A 21,551-nucleotide genomic window follows, 5' to 3' on the forward strand; every position below is an offset into this window, starting at 1 on the left:
GCTGTTGAAGACGGCGGCTTGCTCGATGGTCCGGCACTACGTTGGTGTTCTCTTTGCAGTCCGGGCTTGGATCACGGCTTGTCGGGGGCGTCCGGTACATGAACGAAAAGCGCCTCCACCAGATGTCACGTGGCGGTGACGTTGAAGAACACAGTAGCAATACTGTGAAAAACAAAACTAACTTTTATTGGGCGAACATGTGGCCACAAAAACAGGCAACACTTATAGCACAACGATAGCGGCGAACACGGTCGGCCATCGTCGAAAATCTGATCAGCGGGTCAAGCGCGTCGGCTTTTGTACAGCAGTCGTCAAACGTTCCAAACTAATCGTTGGGACCCGCGTGCCTTCCACAAAGTTCTACAGCATTCGCGTCAGGCGATAACACAAGGTTCGGTGACAACAGACAGCGGATAGAAGCATCGATAACTTTCCAGAAACTTCGGATACATGCAGGTGTGTCCCGCGCTGTGCCATAACATTTTTTAGGCGGTGAAACGGGGTCGCCCGATAAAGATAAGTACATGTGTGAATATACTTAAACACTCTAGCAACCAATTTACCCGCTTTCATATTGATCAGCCATTCTTCGAAATCATTCGTACTCTTAGCTTCCTTCACTTCCAAATTTCTTCATCCCATGACCGTCCAATGAGAGGCGCCACACTGACTTTGGCTGCCATCGAGTCCTGTGTGTACCCCTGACTACCAAGAAACAACCGCCTTTGCATGTGTAAGCCCTGGAACCATTACGCATTTCCACATACCCCGAGTCACCTCATACTTGTATTCCCATAGCTGTTTGCGTTGACTACGGCCGCATTTCTCTTCACCTTTGCTATTACTGGTATTTCTTGTGTTTCCTTATATTTATGCGTTTTGCTTATCCATACACAAAGACATTTGTATTCTTGCAACCGAGGAACTTTCTGGACCTGTATTGACGCTGTCTGCTAACTGCTTTCGCTGAATACAATAAAACCTGTTTTTAACCCTAAGTTTCAGTCCTAAATTATGATCTGTTTATCCGCAGATAATAAAGAGCCAGACGTTGCACATCGCTTAGCTTGTTAGAAAGCAACGCAATGGATTCCGCATAAAACAAAACTCAAAGGTACTGCTCCGCTATTGTGCCACCTGTTTCTATAAGATTAAAACGGATACTGGATCTTTCTAGCACCCTTTTCATTCTTACCATGTGCAGTCGGCGTGCCACTTGTGTAGAGCTCGGAAACGGCGGCCTCTGGGGCGCTCCGAGGCAGCCAGTGGCCTCTAACGTTAGCTTCTGGGCCCGACGTCAAACGGTAACTCCTGGGAACGTTTGAGCCCAGCAACTACCGTTAGAAGTTGCTGTTTGGCTCCTGAGCGCTCCGGAGGCCACCGTTACCGCGCTCTACACAAGGGCGACGCCGACTGTACATGACAAACAGCAGCGGAGCAAACGGCACCGCACCCTTGGTGGTATTACGTTTGTTCTCGCTCATCATCCATTCCGATTCAGCGCAAACGGTATTTTCTAAGTGCACATTCCTCAACAGCTGTATGCACTGGTTTCCTAAGCCTTCCCCTTCTAGAATATCCAACAACACGCTGCGCTCTACGACACCCTCCAGTAATGTCCAGGAAAGCCCCATATTATAGTCTGCTTTCTTCTCTGGATATTTTAATATATTGATTAAGAAAAAATCTACGGCCACTTAGGTATCCTTACGTCATTTGAATGGAAAAGCCTAATGACTTCTGTAATTAATTGGTTACGTCCATGACGTCATACATTGTTATGTATACTTCATAATTCTACCTTATAGCACCTTGTTCTAATGTATCAATCTTAATTCAATTTAATTAGCTTTATTTGACCTTAATCCACATTATTCCACCTTAATCTTTCTTGCCCTAATTTGTATCATCCTTAATCTTGCTCAATCCCCTTTAATCGACCTTATTCCATTTTATCTTCACATTCATTCACTTTAAATCACCTGAATTCCCTTTTCTCCACCTAAAGTCACCTTACTCAAACTTGTTCTAAGTTTAATTCTGCATTACTACTAATATCATCCATGACGTTGATGACGTCCCTGGTGAATATGATCGTTTTAGCACTCGTTGACGACAACGCCAGCTTTTCAACCTCATGGGACATATAACGTTTTCGCGGTAATAAATGAGTTATCACGGCCACGGCGGCCGCATTTCCATGGGGGTGAAATGCGAAAACATCCGTGTACTTAAATTTAGGTGCAGGTTAAAAAACCCTTCGTTGTTGAAATTTCCAGAGTCCTCCATTACGGCGTGCCGCATATTCGGGAATTGGTTGTGGCGCGTAAAACCCCGTAATTTAATTTTAAATGTGTTATCAATCAGACTCCTACCGATTGTAACGCCATTCTTAAATTCTCCAATATGCTGTTTAATCTGCTTATGCTTGCAGTTTTAATTTAATCGCTTGCATTGTTACCTCAATATCACCGATGTAATGGTCAACGGTCTATGCAGATGAAATTGTATATTTTCCACCTTTACCTTTATAAACTCAATTTACTCAACTTTTTCTCCAACAGCCTAGTATTTTCTTCCTTGTAAGCGTTCCGTTCTGTTTACTGCGCAATACTGTTATGCAAAGAACAAAAAAAGCGACTGAGACACATGCGTGCGAAATTTCAACTGTTCATTATTCGGTGGCGCACGACAAATATATAGACGACAGGGCGACTGAAAGCAAAAAGAAAACATCAAGTGATAGACACAAATGAAACAAATCTACGCACATCTGGTTTAACAATTACAAGTGTGGCTTGACCTAACATTCGTCTATGAATTTAAAAGCGGTTTCCCCCAGCGCCAGAGATGGTGTGCTAGCATGATTTCTCCGAGTCATTTTTTACCATGGAATACGCCTGCTAGTGTTCACGTGCTTTTTTTTAGAGCTGCAACGACCGAAAGCTTTCGTTGCGTAGAAGAAAAGCTTGCAGTCGCATCGTGCGCAGTGTGTCGGCAAATGTCCTCGTGACTGGAGTATTTCTGTCACATATGTGTGCTCTCTAGGCCTAATGTTATTACATCTGGCTGTCTGCCCTATGTGTGATTTTCCGCACGTTAAAGGGACCTTGTAGTCAACGTTGTCGACAACATTCCAAATGCCTGTTTCTGTGCTATATTTGGCATTTGTGCATGGCTGAATTTTTCGTTTCGGTGTTTACTTTTTTACATGCGCCTTTCATTTTGAAAGGAGCTCAAAAAAAATAAAAATACTTGTGTGCCGTACTTTACGCCAGCTTTTTGAGGCCATGCGAAATTTTATGCATATAAAGGATGAAAGTTTTTCGCTATCTTCTAAGCTTTTTTAATGCCTTCAACTGCGTTCATCTGTGCCCATGTATCCACCCGCTCGCTTTATTTATTTGTTATTTATTTTCAAATACCCTTGGCCCTTCCGGGCTGTTACAGGGTGGGAAGAAAGGTGTAGGATTGTGTTTGTGGGTGAAATATGCTTTACTGCTTTGATAACAGCGCAAGCGCAGCAGAGGAGACAAAAGAGAGAACAAAGCACTAAAAGCGCTCTATTCTTGAGTGCTTTGTCTTCTCTTCTGTCCCCTCTGCTGTCCTTGAGCTGTTATTTAAACTGTAAAGGGCAGGAAGGGTACATTCAATTAATAGAGCATAGTTCGAACTCTTTTTCAAAAGCTTCTATTGAACAAGCGTTATCAAATACACGTCGCTCAGCACTTTTTCATTCAACGATTATTGTAGGCAGAAAGGAATATTGCACTCTTAGCACGTAGGACATAATTGCAAAGGAATGTTTGATGATAGTCTACTGCGCGCCCTCAAGTACACGGGAATCCAAATTGAATCTGTTCTGATAGAGCTTGTAAAGGTACTTCAGCCTAGCAATTTTTCTGCGAACAGCAAAAGTTTGTGGCTCTGCGCGTGAAAGAAGTTCTGTTACAGACTGCATTCTTCAGGAACAGGAAAATACGGACCTGGCTGCCAATCTCTGAACAGGTTCAAGTTGGTCAACGAGCTATTTCTGATTTGAATCCCAAATTATACTTGCGTATTCCAGTGCTAGCCTTACTATTGATTTATATGTATTTAGTGTGACAACGATGGTGCATCTTTTAGCTTCCGCCGTAGCAATCTGAGCTTTCGTTGGGCTGCTGCACATATATTTTGTACATGATCACTCCAGTTCATGTCATGAAAAATTGTAATACGTAAATATTTTAATTTACTGGAACGTTTTATTTCCGTTATGTTAATTATGTACGCGAACGCAAATGACACCAGCATAGATGTGTCAAAGTGCCGTGATTTTGAACACCAGGTCTTCGTCGGTCACTCCTTGTTCCAGTTCATGTAGCATGCCTGCAACGACGTCTTAGGAGATTTTGATATACGCACTTGACTTTGTAAACGATTCCTCCTACTTCGATTTCCTGGATCACGAATAGCACTTTGTGGGCAATTCAATGTCTGGTATGCTGGGTAAACTACATCATCTTGCTTTGGCGTTTATTGTACTGCAGTTTTGTCGTTGAAAGTGTGCGGGGATATTCCACATGCCCTGTCTATTGCTTGCGCTATGGTGAGCTGCTATTGTTTACCAGATTGCAGAAATACCTGCCATCGGTAGACAATCTTGTCTTACTCTCTTGTTAGTTGGGAGAATTGCGACCTCCACTTTTTTTCCCATTTGTGGTTTTCTCAGAATTGCATGCTGCTGCAATGGTTCCTCTTGTTGGGACTGTTCTACGTCCGGCGGTTTTATAACATTCTTCTTTTCGCCTTAGTTAACCACGGGCCTTGGTTTTCGGTGGTTTTTTCGCTGCTTTCGCCATAAATATGTTGTTGCTATCAGCTTTCACTATCCACTTGCACCTCTTGGTGATTTCCCACTTGAAACATCAGAAAAAGTGAAAAAATCCGCCCCCATTACACTTTGTGAAAGTCGATGTCCAGCGAAGCTGGTGCGGGCGTTGGACGACGATACACAGGCACCAGCACCAGAAGCGAACTACGTCACGCTCGCATGTACGCGCGTGGAAGTACCGCATACATCGTCATTCTTAATGCAAAGAAGGGATAAGGCGTGCAGACACGGACACAAAAGGAGAGAAGTGGGCAGCACGAACGCCACAATAAACTGAAGGACACAGTGTGGCGAAAAAGAGAAAGAAGACACAAACTCCTCTGCGCGTGCTCTGGAAAGATAGCACCACATGGCAATCGGGTACATGTGCCGGTCTACGTGAGGGGTACGTAAGGCATTTGATCTCTTCCTTATTTAATATAACCGAAGTCTGACTCACGCACGCACTTCCTCCATTATAGATATGCCATTCTTCAACTACAAGACGCGTTTCTTCATTCCTATGCCTGTACAATATCGCGCATTCGTCTAACTTAGGCGTGCAGTTACGATCTTGGCACTCTTCGCAGCGTAAGCAAAATTTAGAAGGCGATCCACCGGTTCATGACCGAATCATCATTCTTCCAGGACGTCCGCCAACATCAAGTGCCTTATTGAACTAACTTAATGGTGAAAACTAGATTGCCTCAGAAAGTGCGTAAGGTACGACTTCAGCACAAGCGGCAGACACGACAGCTTCAAAATGTTATTCGAATGTACGAGAAAGCCTAAATCTGTTAAGCGGTATCTCATTAGTCAAAGCCTTTTTGAAGCGGCCATTTGAGGTCTGCCTGAGTGCCTCCGCCGCTAGGTAGTGTTACCGTTAGCACATCATCATCACCATCAGCCTGGTTACGCCCACTGGAGGGCAAAGGCCTCTCCCATACTTCTCCAACTACCCCGGTCATGTACCAATTGTGGCCATGTTGTCCCTGCAAACTTCTTAATCTCATCCGCCCACCTAACTCTCTACCGCCCCCTGCTACGCTTCCCTTCCCTTGGAATCCAGTCCGTAACCCTTAATGACCATCGGTTATCTTCCCTCCTCGTTACATGTCCTGCCCATGCCCATTTCCTTTTCTTGATTTCAACTAAGATGTCATTAACGCACGTTTCTTTCCTCACCTAATCTGCTCTTTTCTTATCCCTTAACGTTACACCCATCATTCTTTGTTCCATAGCTCGTTGCGTCGTCCTCAGATTAAATAGAACCCTTTTCGTAAGCCTCCAGGTTTCTGCCGCGTAAGGGAGTAGTGGTAAAAGACAGGTGTTATAGACTTTTCTCTTGAGGGATAATGACAACCTGCTGTTCATGATCTGAGAATGCCCGTCAAACGCACCCCAGCCCATTCTTATTCTTCTGATTATTTCAGTCTCATGATCCGGATCCGTGGTCACTACCTGCCCTAAATACATGTATTCCCTTACCACTACCAGTGCCTCGCTACTATCATAAACTGCTGTGCTCTTCCGAGACTGCTAAACATTACTTTAGTTCTCTGCCGATTAATTTTTAGACCCACCCTTCTGCTTTGCCTCTCGAGGTGAGTAAGAATACATTGCAATTGGTCCCCTGAGTTACTAAGCAAGGAAATATCATCAGCGAATCGCATGTTAGTAAGGTGTTCGCCATTTATTTCTTTATTTATTTATTTTACCCTCAGGGCAAAGCATTACAGAGGGGAGTGGGTAATACATAACACTGAAAATACAAGCAACAGCAGAGAACAATTACCAAGACATAGATAAGTTAGAATAAGTGATCAACACAATATATCATTCAATAGAAGCGGTAACAGCCGTCCGAAACAATACAGGGTCAGGAATTGTGGCAATTGAGGAAGGAAGGTGGTTCCAGTCATATGATGTGCGAGGAATAAAAGAATCCAAGAATGTTTTAGTTTTGCATGTAGAAATGCCTACCTTATGTATGTGATCTGTGCGGCGTGAAACATATGAAGGGCGAAGAAGCAACTCGTAGCCAATGGACTCATGATGAAATATTTTGTGAAAAAGGCACAGGCGTGCAATTTTGCGTCGTGATGCAAGTGAAGTTAGGCCCAGGGTAGTCTTCATAGTGGTTACGCTTGATGTACGCCGAAAGTCAGAAAGAATAAACCGCGCTGATTTGTGTTGTAACATCTCCAGTAGGTCGATCGAATTCTTAACACCAGGGTCCCAGATTGACGAAGCATATTCCAGTTGTGAACGTACGAGTGTGGTATAGAGTAGAAGTTTGATGCTAGTTGGGGCTGCGTGAAAGTTGCGTTTCAGATATCCGAGCGTGCGATTAGCCTTGTTAGTGATGTGCTCAATGTGCGCGTGCCAGCTAAGGTTAGACGTAATATGAATTCCGAGGTACTTGTACCTTGTAACAGGATCAAGTACCACACCATTAAGAGTATATACTGACAATTCACTATTAACACGAGAGATGCGCATAAGTTTGCACTTTTCAGCATTTAAAGTCATATTCCAAGTTTTGCACCATGTTGAGATAGCGTTAAGGGCAGACTGAATCATGTGCTTATCACTATCATTTGTTATTTGCCGAAAAAGGACGCAGTCATCGGCGAAAAGATGTACAGAAGAAGAAAGGTTACTGGGTAAGTCGTTGATAAATATAAGAAAAAGCAGGAGCCCCAAGACGAGACGGTGCCTTGGGGCACACCGGAAAGAACAGGGTGAACGGTGGAGTTAACGTTGTTGACGGAAACAAATTGCTGACGATGGGTAAGGAAGACTTCAAGCCATGTTAGAATGTTAGTGTCTAATCTTACCATGCGCAGCTTTAGTAACAAAAGATGATGGGAAACCTTATCAAATGCCTTCGCGAAATCTAGAAAGATGCAGTCGGCGATAGAGCGGCAGTCTAAAATTGCGTGAAGTTTGTGCGTGAATAATAGTAGCTGTGTTTCGCATGAATAGGACTTCCTAAAACCGTGCTGAGAAGGATGAAAAAACGAGTTTGATTCAAGGAAAGTGACAATATGTGAAAAGAGTATGTGCTCTAAGATTTTGCATGGGATGCTGGTAATAGATATGGGCCGGTAGTTAAAAGGCGAGTGTTTATTACCAGATTTATGTACAGGAACCACCTTACCTATCTTCCAATCGGCCGGTAGTTCACCGTTTTCCAATGATTCGTGAAATATTTTAGTTAAGGCAAGTGATGAATACGTTTTAGTACTTTTCAGGAACTTTGTAGTAATGCAATCGACACCAGCACTGGAAGATATCTTAAGATTGTCAATTATTTTAGCTATACCATCAGGGTGGATGGCTACAGGGTACATTGGCAGGAAGTTGCTATGATCCAGTTGAGGGTAATCCGTAGTTTCACCATTTGAAAAAAAGCTCGAAAAAACAGCGTTCAATAAATTTGCACAGGCAGTATCGGATATAGGTTCGTCACTTGAATTGGTTAGTATTATTCTAGACGTTTCAGAGGGGTTAATGACGCTCCAAAATTTTCTTGGGTTATTGAGCAACATACCCGGTAGAGTGTTATTCTGGTAATTTGCTTTAGCGTTCATGACCGCAAAATTGTAAGTGTAAGCTGCAGACCGATAACGGGACCAATGATGTTCAGTGCGTGATTCTTTAGCTGAACGGAAGAAGCGTTTTTTACGGCTAGACAAGCGCTTAAGATGCGCGTTATACCATGGCGCATGCAGGTGATAAGATATTACGCGAGTGGGTATGAAACGGCTGGTGAGATCTAAGATTTTGTTTTTGAATAAGAGCCAGTTCGCGTTCACCGATCGCGAGTCGAATTTGTCGAAAAAAGTGGCCAGGAAAGAGCCTAGTTCAATATTAACTTTGTTAAAGTCAGCGCGATGATACATGCGTATTATTTTAGTGTGACTAGCAGATTTTTGTATGGGAATGTTTACAGAAAAATTTAGCGAAGAATGGTCGCTTAACTGGGGCATGTAGGTTATTTCTGAACACAGTTCTGGGCATGTTGTTAGTACGAGGTCGAATATACTTCTTGTAACTTCAGTAATTCTTGTAGGCTGAGTAACAATTTGGGTAAGATTGAACAGTGAACATAAATTAGTGAATTCCTTGCATAGCGCCGAAGAGGACCAATTGATTCCCGGAAAGTTAAAATCACCCAATAGAACGATAGATGACGAGGGGTAACGCGTTACTATGACATTAATGGTATCGTGAAGTTCTGCAACAAATGTAGGAGAGGCATTAGGCGGTCGGTAGCATGCGCCTAGGATTATTCTGCGGTAGCCTAGTTGAAGAGATACCCATATAATTTCGATGCTTGACGTTATGTGAAGAGAATATGACTCTATTTTTTTGCTGACTGCTATTAGTACGCCGCCACCTTGCCGATCTTTCCTGTCACAACGATAGAAGTGGAACTGATTTGATGAATCGAATATCTCAGAATCACGTATGTATTCGTGCAGCCAAATTTCAGTTAGGACGACGATGTCAGCGGAACACGCACTTATGGCAGAGGAGAGTTCAGTGCGTCTTTTGATGACACTTCGGATATTAGTAAATAAAACTGATGTTTGAGCTGCGCTTAAACAACGGCCACTGCCCCTCGGTAACTGTTAGGCAGATTTACAAGAGCTAGATGCAGCGGGGAGAGGCGAAGGCGTGCGCTGGGTCACTGGCTTGGTGCGTTCTGCGGTAATCTCAAATGTTTTATCGTTTACAGGGTCATACATGTAGGATCTGTCGTTTACGACCAACTTATGGTATTTTAGCTTAAAAAACGGGGAGCCGGGCAGTGATTTGGCGAAGCCAATAAGTTTTTTGCGTGCTTGGCGTGTGGCAAACGAGTAATCTTCTGCCACTTGAATGTCTTCTTTTATGTCTTTTTTACACTTCAGAATTCTTTCTCTGGTTTTGAAGTTGTTGAACTTCACAATCACCGGACAGCATCTAGAATCAGAATACCGCCCTAATCGATGAGCCCTATCTATGTCATTCGGCGAGAGTTCGGGGACAACGTATTTTGACAGGACATTTAGAAGTTTTTGTTCCGTTTCATCCCATGTTTCATGGGCATTCTTATCGGCGATACCATGAAAAATTAAATTATTTCTAAGACTCTGGTCTTCTAATTCATGAATTCGTGCCTTCAGCAGATGATTTTGTTTGCGAATATCAAGAGCAGTGCATTCGAGGTCCTGCTTTACTCCGTCAATTGCTTCAAGTGAGTGTTCAACTATCGTAAGCCTGGAATTCATATTTGCGAGAGCTGAATTAATACTCTGCTGTCCGCTCCGTAGTTCTTCCATGGTTTTCTTTATATCTCCGTTACTCGCTGAAAGCGCGACTGACTGTGCCTGCAATTCCTTCAACATACGAAGTATTTCCATGTTTTGCTCTGATTGTGTTAATATGACGTTAGCGGCACTGCTGCTTTCCTCGCTCGGGGTGTCTGTGCTCGAAGCACCGCCGATAATTTTGGTACGCGTGTGAGAAGGACCTGGATTTACTTCCACATCTCCCGACAATAGCAAAAGAAGACAGCTGTTGAGACATTCAGTCAACACGCTAAAAAACACCCGTGGGCACGGGAACAGCAGTAAGCATCGATTGTCACTTTTCTTAGCATTCAAAGGAATGTGGTTACGAACCTGGATGGCAAACAAAGGCGGTCTCTTAGTCATTGTCGCTGCGACGCTGCTCACGTGCCCACTGAAGCGGTCCCACGGATACCGGCGCTTAAATACTGGCGTTGAACTTGCTGTCGATGACCATGCCGCAGCTCTGGAGTGGAAAGGACTGTTCACAAATCTTGAGGGCGCCGCCTGATGAACGAACGGAGGCAATTGACAGGAGGAAAACTGCGTCACTTGATGCGAAGGAGCCCTGTCACGGGCAGGATTGCAGATACTGTAGATGCCGTGCGCCAAAAGTGGAAGCAGCACCTGGATGGCAAACAAAGGCGGTCTCTTAGTCATTGTCGCTGCGACGCTGCTCACGTGCCCCAATCCCGAATTCTTCCCAATCCAGGTCTCTGAATACCTCCTGGAAGCACGCTGTGAATAGCATTGGAGAGATTGTATCTCCCTGTCTGACGCCTTTCTTTATTGGGATTTTGTTGCTTTCTTCATGGAGGACTACGGTGGCTGTGGAGCCTCTATACATATCTTTCAGTATTTTTACATACGGCTTGTCTACACCCTGATTCCGTAATGCCTCCATGACTGCTGAGGTTTCGACAGAATCAAACGCCTTCTTGTAATCAATGAAAGCTATATATAAGGGTTGCTTATATTCCACACATTTCTCTATCACCTGATTGATAGTGTGAATATGGTCTATTGTTGAGTAGCCTTTACGAAATCCTGCCTGGTCCTTTGGTTGACAGAAGTCTAAGGTGTTCCTGATTCTATTTGCAATTACCTTCGTAAATATTTTGTAGGCAACGGTCACTAAGCTGATCGGTCTATAATTTTTCAAGCGTTTGGCGTCCCCTTTTTTATGGATTAGGATTATGTTAGCGTTCTTCCAAGATTCCGGTACGCTCCACGTCATGAGGCATTACGTGTACAGGGTGGCCAGATTTTCTAGAACAATCTGCCCACCATCCTTCAACAAGTCTGCTGTTACCTGACCCTCCCCAGCTGCCTTACCCCTTTGCATAGCTCCCAAGGCTTTCTTTACTTCTTCCGGCATTACTTGTGGGATGTGAAATTCCTCGAGACTATTCTCTCTTCCATTATCGTCGTGGGTGCCACTGGTACTGCATAAATCTCTATAGAACTCCTCAGCCACTTGAACTATCTCACCCATATTAGTAATGATATTGCCGGCTTTGTCTCTTAACGCATACATCTGATTCTTGGCTATTCCTAGTTTCTTCTTCACTGCTTTTAGGCCTCTACCGTTCCGGAGAGCATGTTCAATTCTGTCCATATTATTCTTCCTTATATCAGCTGTCTTACGCTTGTTGATAGCACATCAGATATCCTCATTCTTGTAAGCCCTCCGCCTACCAAAAATGTGTTATTGAAGTAATTGAATTTCTCAAAATAAAATGAGGCATAAAATTCGTAATGTAGGCCTTATACGCAACTACCGACATGATAGCGTAGCACTGTAAAATAAATTTATGCGAAAAGGTTGTTCTGTTACGCGGACACTTATACACAAACCTCACTTCCTGCTGCCGTGTTTTTCTCTTTCTTTCTTTTTTGGTAAGCACGCCCCGAAAAATTACGGATCGCGGGCACCTGGTTCACGAGGCACGAAGTTCCATCACGAAGCACGAGCATGGGCACGAGGGGCGTGGCCTCCTGGACCAAACGTTGGCAATGCACAGTACGATTACAAGTGCAGCCACTGCCTTGCAAATTTGCCGCTAAATAATTCTGTGAGAAATCAACTCACGGAGTAGCGAGTGGTCTCTCTGATTGCCGCTTCTCCAGCTGCGTTTAATTAGGTATATATTGCGGTGCTTCCAGGTAGCAATGTACGGGAATTTCGCGTTGAATTTGGTGCACATGTGGAACGGTGATGATGACGATCACTTATTGGCATCCGCTTTGAAGCGGCGCGGTAACAAACCCTCACCTAGCCTGCTTGATTTAGTCAGCTAAACTGTATTTATTTATTTATTTATTCATTCATTCATTCATTCAATCATAATACTTTACAGACCCACTCGAGCGCACTGAGTAGGGCGGGTTACAGTTTGTACAGAAAAGAAATATAGAGCACCAAAAGGAAGAAAAAGGGAAAAAAATAAGAAGAAAAACGATAAAAGCTCAGTGCCCTTCCACTCTGGGAAGAAGGATCATCAGCGCAGCTGTGTATGTTTGCCCCTTAATGGCGAACTGCACCTCCACCGCAGGTCGGCTCGGCATTGCACAATCTTCGGGATCGGCCCACGTATGGGGAATGCTTAACGCCTGCTTCACCTCCGCATAGAGTCGGTTCGGAATCGCCCTAACGTCGCGATCGGCCCACGTATGGGGAGTGCTCAACGGCTACTTCACTTCCGACGTGGTCACCCGGCATAGCACTACCTTCGGGATCGGGCCATGCATGGGGAATGCTTAACGCCTGCTTCACCATCGCCGTGAGTGATCCGCATAGCTCTATCTTCGGGATCGGCCCACGTATGGGGAGTGCTTAACGCCTGCTTCACCTCCATCGCGGGTGGGCCGGGCATCGCACTAGCTGCGGGATCAGTCCACGTACTGGGAATCCTTAACGCCTGCTTCACCTCCGCTGCGGGTCACCCGCACAGCACTATCTCCGGGATCCGCCCACGCATGGGGAGTCCTTAACGCCTGCTTCACCTTCGTCATGGGTCGGCCCCGCATTCCATTATCTTCGGGATCGGCCCACGTAGGGGAGTGCTTAACGGCTCCTTCATTTCCGTCGTGGGTCACCCGGTATAGCACTTCCTTCGGGATCGGCCCACGTATGGGGAGTGCTTAACGCCTGCTTCACCTCCGCCGTGGGTAGGCCCGGCATTGCACTATCTTCGGGATCGGTCCACGTATGGGGAGTGCTTATGCCTGCTTCACCTCTGTCGCGGGTCGACCAGGCATTGCACTATCTTCGGGATCAGCCCACATCAGGCGAGTGCTTAACGCCTGCTTCAACACCGCCGCGGCTCGGCCCTACATTACATCATCTTCGCGATCGGACCACGTATTGAGAATGCTTAACGCCTGCTTCACCTCCGCTGCGATCGGCCCGGTATTACACTACCTTCGGGATCGGCCCACGTATGGGGTGTCCTTAACGCCTGCTTCACCTACACCATGGGTAAGCCCGGCATTGCATTATCTTCGTGATCGGCCCACGTAGGGGAATGCTTCACGCCTGCTTCACATCCGCCACGGATCGGCCCGGCATTCATAGCTTCGGGTTCGGCCCACGTGTGCTTCACTTCCGCCGTGGGTCGGCCCGGCATTACACCATCTTCGGGATCGGCGTACGTATGGGCAGTGCTTAACGCTTGCTTCACCTCCGCCGTTGGTCGGCCCGGCATTGCACTATCTTCGGGATCGTCCCATGTGTGGGGAGTGATTAACGCTGCTTCACCTCCACCGTGGGTGTGCCCGGCATTGCACAAGCTTCCGGATGGTCCCACGTATGGGGAGTGCTAAAGGGATAAAGAATAAAAATTCAACAAAATTGCGAAAGCACCACAATTGCATTCCTAAGACACGATTGCTCTCGTATATAGTCATTATTCGGGTTATTTTTGAGCGGATGGCTTTATTTCTGACGCTCTGTGAGCGGCCACCGGGCCACACGCAACGCGCTCCTAACAAGCCGGCGGATGTGACGTCACATCTACCTTCAGCAGCGACAGGGCGAACTGACCGGCTTCGGGCTCTGGTTCTTTCTCCGCGTTGCGCCGTGCGCAATGCTGAATTCTAGTAAGAGTGATGACATGAGCGGAGATTGTGACTGACTTCGATGAGCGGCCGAGTGAACGACCACCAACGACCGTAACGAACGACATTCCGGTGGCACTCCATCAGAGGTAGCAACCAGTACTGGAGGCAGTGGGGGTCAGGTGAGGGAGGAGGGGCGTTGCGCTCCGGTGGCTGCTAGGGTGCCTCGATGTCCTCCTCGACCCAACGTTACTAGACTAGGTTCAGTTTTCAAACTCCCGTGACTGCGTGGACCCACCACCAATCCTCGCATCTCGTGGCGCTGCTGTCGCACTTTGCTCGGTCAGCACGGCGCGAACGGGGCGACGGGGCGACGAAGCACTGTCCAATGTTTATCTGTTTTGGCACGTTGTATACATGCGTGTTTTGCTGCAGTCTCGGAGCATTATTGCGACAATCTTGTGCGTTTTGAAGAGCTTACGGGTCGTATCATCCAATTTTATTTGGTGACGCGAAAGCATACTTATGCTCCGGTCCTGCAGCGATAACCTACTTTGAATGTGCAAGTCTGCTCGCAAGGGAGCAAAGCTCACGTAGGTTTCAACATTGCACTTGTGAATGCGGTGCTCTGATGAAAGAAATAGTGCTAGCTTCATTTTTTTTTCATCCCGAAATGAAGTGCTGAGAGTGCGTATATACCGTGTGTCCCAGCTAACTTCAGCCAGTTTTAAAATGTGCGAATGCCGCGTAGCTGGTCACAACCAAGGTAATGTCGTTTGCCGTAGCTTGGAGATATTCAAATTATTTCAAATCCGCCTAGTTAGGTAATGCGTAGTTAATTCATGATTAATATATATATATATATATATATATATATATATATACATATATATATATATATATATATATATATATATATATATATATATATATATATAATCATTCAATTGATTGTTAGTGAATTACCTAATTTAATCATTAATTGTATAATTCACCTAGTTAGGGCATTCATTGCCACCACCAAAGGTCGATGCTTCAGCTCTCACCAACGACCGCGGGTTCGAGTGCCTTAACTATATCTTACAAACTGGGCCTTAATTAACATCGCCCAAATTAACACCAATGGTCGCTGGTTCTAAAGGTTCCCCCAATGGTCGTGGGTTCGAGTGCCTTAACTCTATTTTAATCTACTGTGCCTTAATTAACTTCGCCTAATTCACTCTGCCTTAACTGGCGTCGTGAACTGCCTCGATTGGTTCGCTTGGGCTCCCGTGACTTTTTTGGAACATCGTGTGGTCGCGCCAACATCACCTCATGAGTCATACCATGCGTTCGCATTAATAATTAGTACTAAGCAGCAACAGCTGATTACAACTACTAATCAGCTACTTACAGCTACTCATCAGCAACAGCTGATTAATAGAGCGCAGTGGACGGCCTGGGCTGCTGCGGCACTCGACTAAGAATTCCACAGCGCCTTCTCGGGCAGCGCAGCAGTATTTTCACAGGTACGTCAATTTTTTTTTAATCAATCTCCTAAACGCGACACTATGCAAACCTTTAAAGACGCATCGGTAAAAACACTTGCTGAGTACGTAAGTTAAGTTGCGAAGTCGGAGGACCCGAAGTTCCCGAACCCCTTCGCAAACGCAGAGCTGCGCCCGCGTAGAGCTACCTGCAGCGCTCCCGCCCTCTGGCGGCAAACCAAGAAACGGGGGTACCCGCGATGTACGGCGCCTACGGAGAGTTTGACAACTGAACCTAGTCTAGTAACGTTGCCTCGACCAACGCTCCGTACAGAGCAGAGACAACCGCGACGTCTACTACGGCGTGGGCCACGCGAATCGCGGACAACGTAGCAGACGCCCTTGGCGGACGCCGTAGGGACGCGTTTCCAGCGCTCGTGTTTATTTTGTGCTTTTTGGCACTACTTTACTGGCCTTCCCCCAGCTCCGCTGATCTCCGGTGTATGCGATAGCAGAGCAACGCATATTCGCCTTCTCTTTTCAGACGCGCCTTTGCACTTCCTCGAGAAAACAGACGGTACAGCGTCAGGCTTGAGGCGCTGCCTATTCAATGACACCCCGAGGCGTTGCTATCGCTCGCAATGGGTGGGAAGCAGTGAGGCAGGTAACTGTGACGCAATATCCGGTTTCGCCGGAGCCCCCAGATGACGCCGCTAGGTGCGGCGATTTGAGAAATATTCATTACAGTAATTACTTTTCGCTCATTTCTGTTCAGAAAGAGTGCTGTTTTGGTCACTCTCGGTGTGATAGCTGTCATTGAAACCAGAAATATTGGCGACAAATTTTTTATTCAGTATCCCTTTAACGCCTGCTTCACCGCCACCGCAGGTCGGCCCGGCATTGAACTATCTTCGGGATCGGCCCACGTATCTGGAGTGTCTATCGCCAGCGTCACCTATGCAGCGGGTCGGCTCGGCATTGCATACCTCCGGGATCGGCCCATGTATGGGGAGTTTCTTGCTTACCATGCCAACGACATGGAAATTTCCTTTGATGGTAGACGTATACAGCTTCGCTGTAAAAAGTCCCAAGACAGTGATTACAAAAAGTACAGTGTAGTATCGTTATGCAGTGTTATGAAAAAGCGTACTCAGCTTATCGCGAGAAGTTTCGCGGTTAGGCATGGATGCGATGTAGTACGGAAGGCGGTTCCAATGTGCAACAGCGGGAGGTAGCTATGACGAGTTAAATGCTTACGTTTGACCATGTATGCGCATGAAACTGAGGGTGTTGTGAAGACGCCGTGACGTGCGCACATGTGGATGAATGGGAAGTCTGTGAGATGTACTGATATAAATGCACTGTGAAACAGAGGACAGCTATCATGCGGCGAGTTTCTAATGACTGAAGTGAAGTTTCTTTTTCTTTCGGGTATTCCTAGAAAGGTGGTCAGGATTACGCGAGACTAATCTGACGGCTCTATTCTGAACAGCTTTCAACATGCTGATAAGGTACTCCTGATATGGTGACCGTGTTGATGAAGGAAGTTGTGTAGCACACCTTCCAATATGAAGAAATTAGCATATCGTAGCTACGTTCGTGGGAAACTACAAATTTCTACGCAGGCAACCTGGGGAATTAGAAGCTTAAAACATATGGTTGCTGTATGTGTAACCCAGGAAAGACGAGGTGTAAGGTGGACACCAAGATATTTGTGAGAAGGGGTATTACAAATTATGGTATTACTATTCCAATAGTGAATAGTTAGGTCATTTGCGGCTAAACAAAATTAACATTCATTTAGTGGTGTTAAGAGATATCTGGGATGTTTTACACCAAATAAAAATAAGAAAATGTCCTTTTAGACAGCGAAATGGTAATTGAAGCACTTATTAGTGCGGAGGACTATGCAGTCATCAGCGAACAACCCAATTTAAGACGGAAGATTGGAGGGTAAATCAATACCGTATATTAAAAAGAGTAATGGACGGCGGACACTACCTTGAAGGGCACTAGACGAGACGTCGCAAAGGTCAGATGAAAAGTTATTCACGGCTGTAAATTGCTGCTGAATAAACAGGAAGTCGCGAAGCCAAGATAGTGTTAATGAATTTAAACAAAGCACAGACAACAGAATTCTAGCGGCAGTGAAGTACAGCATCGAAAGCTTTAAAGTAATCAAGAAAGAGGCAGTCAGTCTGGCCATTAGCATTCATGTTAAAGAATTGAAGTGTTACACTTCATGTTAAATTCATATAGCTGTGAGTCCCGTGAGTATCCTTTCCAGAAACCTTGGTGATTAAAGACGAAAAAGTTATTGGATTCAAAGTGAGAGTAGAGATAAGAAGCTATCAGATGCTGAAGTAGTTTGCGGCATATGCATGTTGGCGAAATAGGTCGATAATTGCCAGGCAGGGGCGTAACCAGGGGGACGAGGGAGCATATAGGGCTTCATCCTCCCCGCCCCCAAAGTTTTTTCGTACTTTCATGCACCGCCGACGAAAGCAACCCTCGGTGCCGGAAATCATTCTGTATGTCGTCTAGAGTGTATTGCTCGAAAATAAATTTCGGCGCGAAGATAGTGGTCTCGGGCTGCATTTCGTGGCAATGCCCATGTACCTGGAGTCAGATAACGCAAAGAGCTCCATCCGAGCACAATGTTTCAAGGGCGTTTTCATGGCGAGCAGGCTCGTCGCAGCATCTCGCGGATGCCGCTGAATCTACAGAGCGCATGGATTTGAATTCCGAAACTTTATGGTTATGAAGATCACATAAACGTTTTATCCCAAAAGTACATTGACATTTAGAAAGTCGTGCTTTACATTTTCAATACCAGATTTTTGTGGGTTTGATGTTCTTACGAACATTTGACGCCAAAGGTGCATTGACTTATCTAAAGTCGTACATTGAACCATACAACGAGACAAGCCAAATCTATACACTGTCAGATAAGTTGACAAAGAGCTATATGAGGTCCTATGAGACGAAGCGTTGTGATGGTTCATTTGTGCCGTCACGTCACAGAAAAGAATAGCAAGATATTTTTCACCTGCGCCAAAGCACGCACGTCGGAACACTAAATCCAGAAGAGGTTATTATTTATTTTTTGTACTTTGACTTTTATTCGCGAGGACAAATTGAGCCGCTTCAATTTTCTTGTTCTCACTACCCACGTGCTGTCAGAGCCAGCCAGAGGTCATGCGTTTTTCACGTGTCGCCCTGACAACCGCGCGGCGCACTTCGATGCGCCTGCATTTTCTCTGGCCGAGTGGATTTTGGCCTGATCGGGTTTTGGACGCTTTCTGGTTAGCAGACGAGAAAAAAAAGCAATGGTCACTTGCCGCCACCACTGCGGAGACTCGACAGATTGCAACGCGTTAATTTGTAGGCATCACCTTCATTTCGATGTTATCGCAGCTTCTCCGGAAAGTCCTTTGTGTCGCCAGTGTAGGTTAACGAGCAGCATGCATATGGTTGTCTGTTGACCAAGTGTCTCACGTTTTTTTCGATATTCCATCGGTAGCCACATTAGGAGCCCAAAATAAGCATTCGTTTGCGGCCAACATGCTTTCCTTTGCGTTTTTTTTCATTTCGGTGTTCCGCCTCACAAAAGAAAGAAAAAGGCGTTGTTGCGGCGCAGCAAATTGTCGCATGGTGAAAGTTCGATTTTATTACTTCTTCTTTTCCGGAAAGAAATGGGCCACGGGCCTCTTCAGTTGCCGACTGCTCTTATAATATTATTGCGATAGCAATTATATGGACACTCAAGGTGCATTCCTGTCATCGCCGTCGCCGTCATGTTCCCTATGAAGTCAAGGGCGATGACATTGTCAAAGCGCGCCGCATGCTTTATATGCAGGTGAAAGCACAGGGCACGGGGGAGGGGGGAGGGCATGGGATGAGCCGACTATGATGGGTAAGTCTTGTGTGCGCAACGGAGAAAAGCGGGGAGGAAGCACGCTGTCTTCCGTCGCGTGCGATGCATCAGGGAGTGGCAGGAGTTGGGGCGGGCCTCACGATCCTGTGATTGCGCAACACGTTGATTTGCATTGTTTGACGCATTATACAGGGTGTTTCAGCTAACTTTCGCTAGCGTTTAAAAATGTGCCGATGCACTCTAAGAACAGGCGACCAAATGCATGTTGCTCACTTTTGTATCCAGTGTGTCTCACTCTTTTTTGTATTTTGTTTAATTACAAAATTAGTGAAGAATAATTAACTAACTTCTGAAGCAACGAACCTAGAAAAATATTGCAGTTAGAAAGTCGCAGAGCCGTTTGAAAAACGTCCGCATAAACCGTTTCTGTCTTTCTATCTAATGAGTATTAGTGTTTTTCAGCCTACTCCGGATGCCTGCGAAATACTAAAAAAGCACAACGTGACATGCCCGTTTGCGCGTCGGGATTGTACAGCTCCAAAGCGGTCTTCGCACAAACAGCCATAGGTCCGCTGCCGCTTAAGAAGCGACAGGGCAGCGACACAAGCGTTAGGTGTTCGGTTTAAGATAGCTACCGTTATCGCTTGCGCTGCGTAAAACGACTAACGGACGTGGTGGTGGTAGGAGGTAGTAGTTCCAGACAGAGCTAACCAGATTATCGTACATCAGCTACTAAAGCACCAGCAATTTCGTGATGCCTTTTTCCAACGAGGAAAAACCAGACATGATCCTTGTCCTAGGAGCTGCAGGCGGACAGAGACGGCAGGCAGCAAGAATATTTCGAAGCTGGCACCCGGGTACGCGACCGAGCCCGATGCAATATTCAATGCCTACGAGTCGCTTACGCAAGCCAGCAGCTTCACAAGAAAGATGCAGAGTGCTTCAGTCATAAATAATGAAGTTCCGTCCAACGTTTTGTCTTTCATGGCAGCTAATCTGCACGTTAGCCTTCGCAGCGTGACACACAGCTCTGTGTGTCCAACTCAACTACCTGGAGGGTTTTGAAAACAGCTGAACTGCACCCCTATCATCTGCAGTTGCATCGGTGTCTGGAGTCAAGGGCTCTCCAAAAGAGACTCGGCTTTGTGAATTCGATTTTGACTCAGGAGCAGCAAGATTCTGCCTTTCTCACCACAGTACTCTGGACTGACGAGGTAAACTTTCCCCGAATTCGCCAAGTAAATAACCACAGCGCACACTGTTGAAGTGAGCAAAATCCCCACTGGCTGGGAAGGTCCCGCCACCAATATCAGTGGTCTTTTAATGTTTGGTGCGGAATATATGACGGCACAGTCATTGGCCCAGTGTTTTTAACAACACACCAACCAGCAAGACGTATGTGAGTTCCTCAAAGGGCCGGTTGAAGACTTCTGCTGCAACATGCCACTAACCTGGCTTGACGCAATCTGGTATCAGCACGACGGGGCTGCAGCCCACAGCTGCAGGCAAGTACGAGCATGGCTTGATGTTACCTTGCAAGGGCAATGGCTGGGAGAAACGGGGCTTTCCAGTGGCTGGCAAGGTCACCCGACCTCAACCATCTTGACCTTTTCTTGTGGGGCTCTATTTAGGATCACGTATACACGAAGGGAACCCCGACTTAAGAAGTCTTACAGGACAAGGTAATTGAAGTCTGCCGCAGCATTTTACGGATGGTGTTCAAGGCAGCGACAGCAACCCTTCTCAGAAAATCACAGTGTTGTATCGCTGCAGAAGGTGACCTCTTCGAGCACCTGCTGGGAAAGCGCATGAAAAATAAACTTACATTGAGTGGAAGACTGCGTCTGGCCATTTACGATACTCCTATTCTACCATTTTCAGCCTTCCGAAAACTGAGTTTTTTTTTTATTTAGGATGTTCATTTTGCTTACAGCTATCGCGAAATGACGGAG

General features: G+C 45.8%; 1 long non-coding RNA gene across 1 annotated transcript in view; it reads right to left on the reverse strand.

Moving 5' to 3' along the window:
• Positions 1-10,886, reverse strand: part of LOC129384517 (uncharacterized) — a 31,122-nt gene extending 20,236 nt beyond the window's left edge. The window contains exon 1 of the long non-coding RNA XR_011894578.1: positions 10,531-10,886. This is a non-coding gene — a long non-coding RNA (uncharacterized lncRNA). The remainder of the gene's footprint in view (positions 1-10,530) is intronic.
• Positions 10,887-21,551: the final 10,665 nt, after the last annotated feature.

The sequence above is a fragment of the Dermacentor andersoni genome, chromosome 5 (genome assembly GCF_023375885.2).
Source record: "Dermacentor andersoni chromosome 5, qqDerAnde1_hic_scaffold, whole genome shotgun sequence".
Classification (NCBI taxonomy): Eukaryota; Metazoa; Arthropoda; class Arachnida; order Ixodida; family Ixodidae; genus Dermacentor; species Dermacentor andersoni.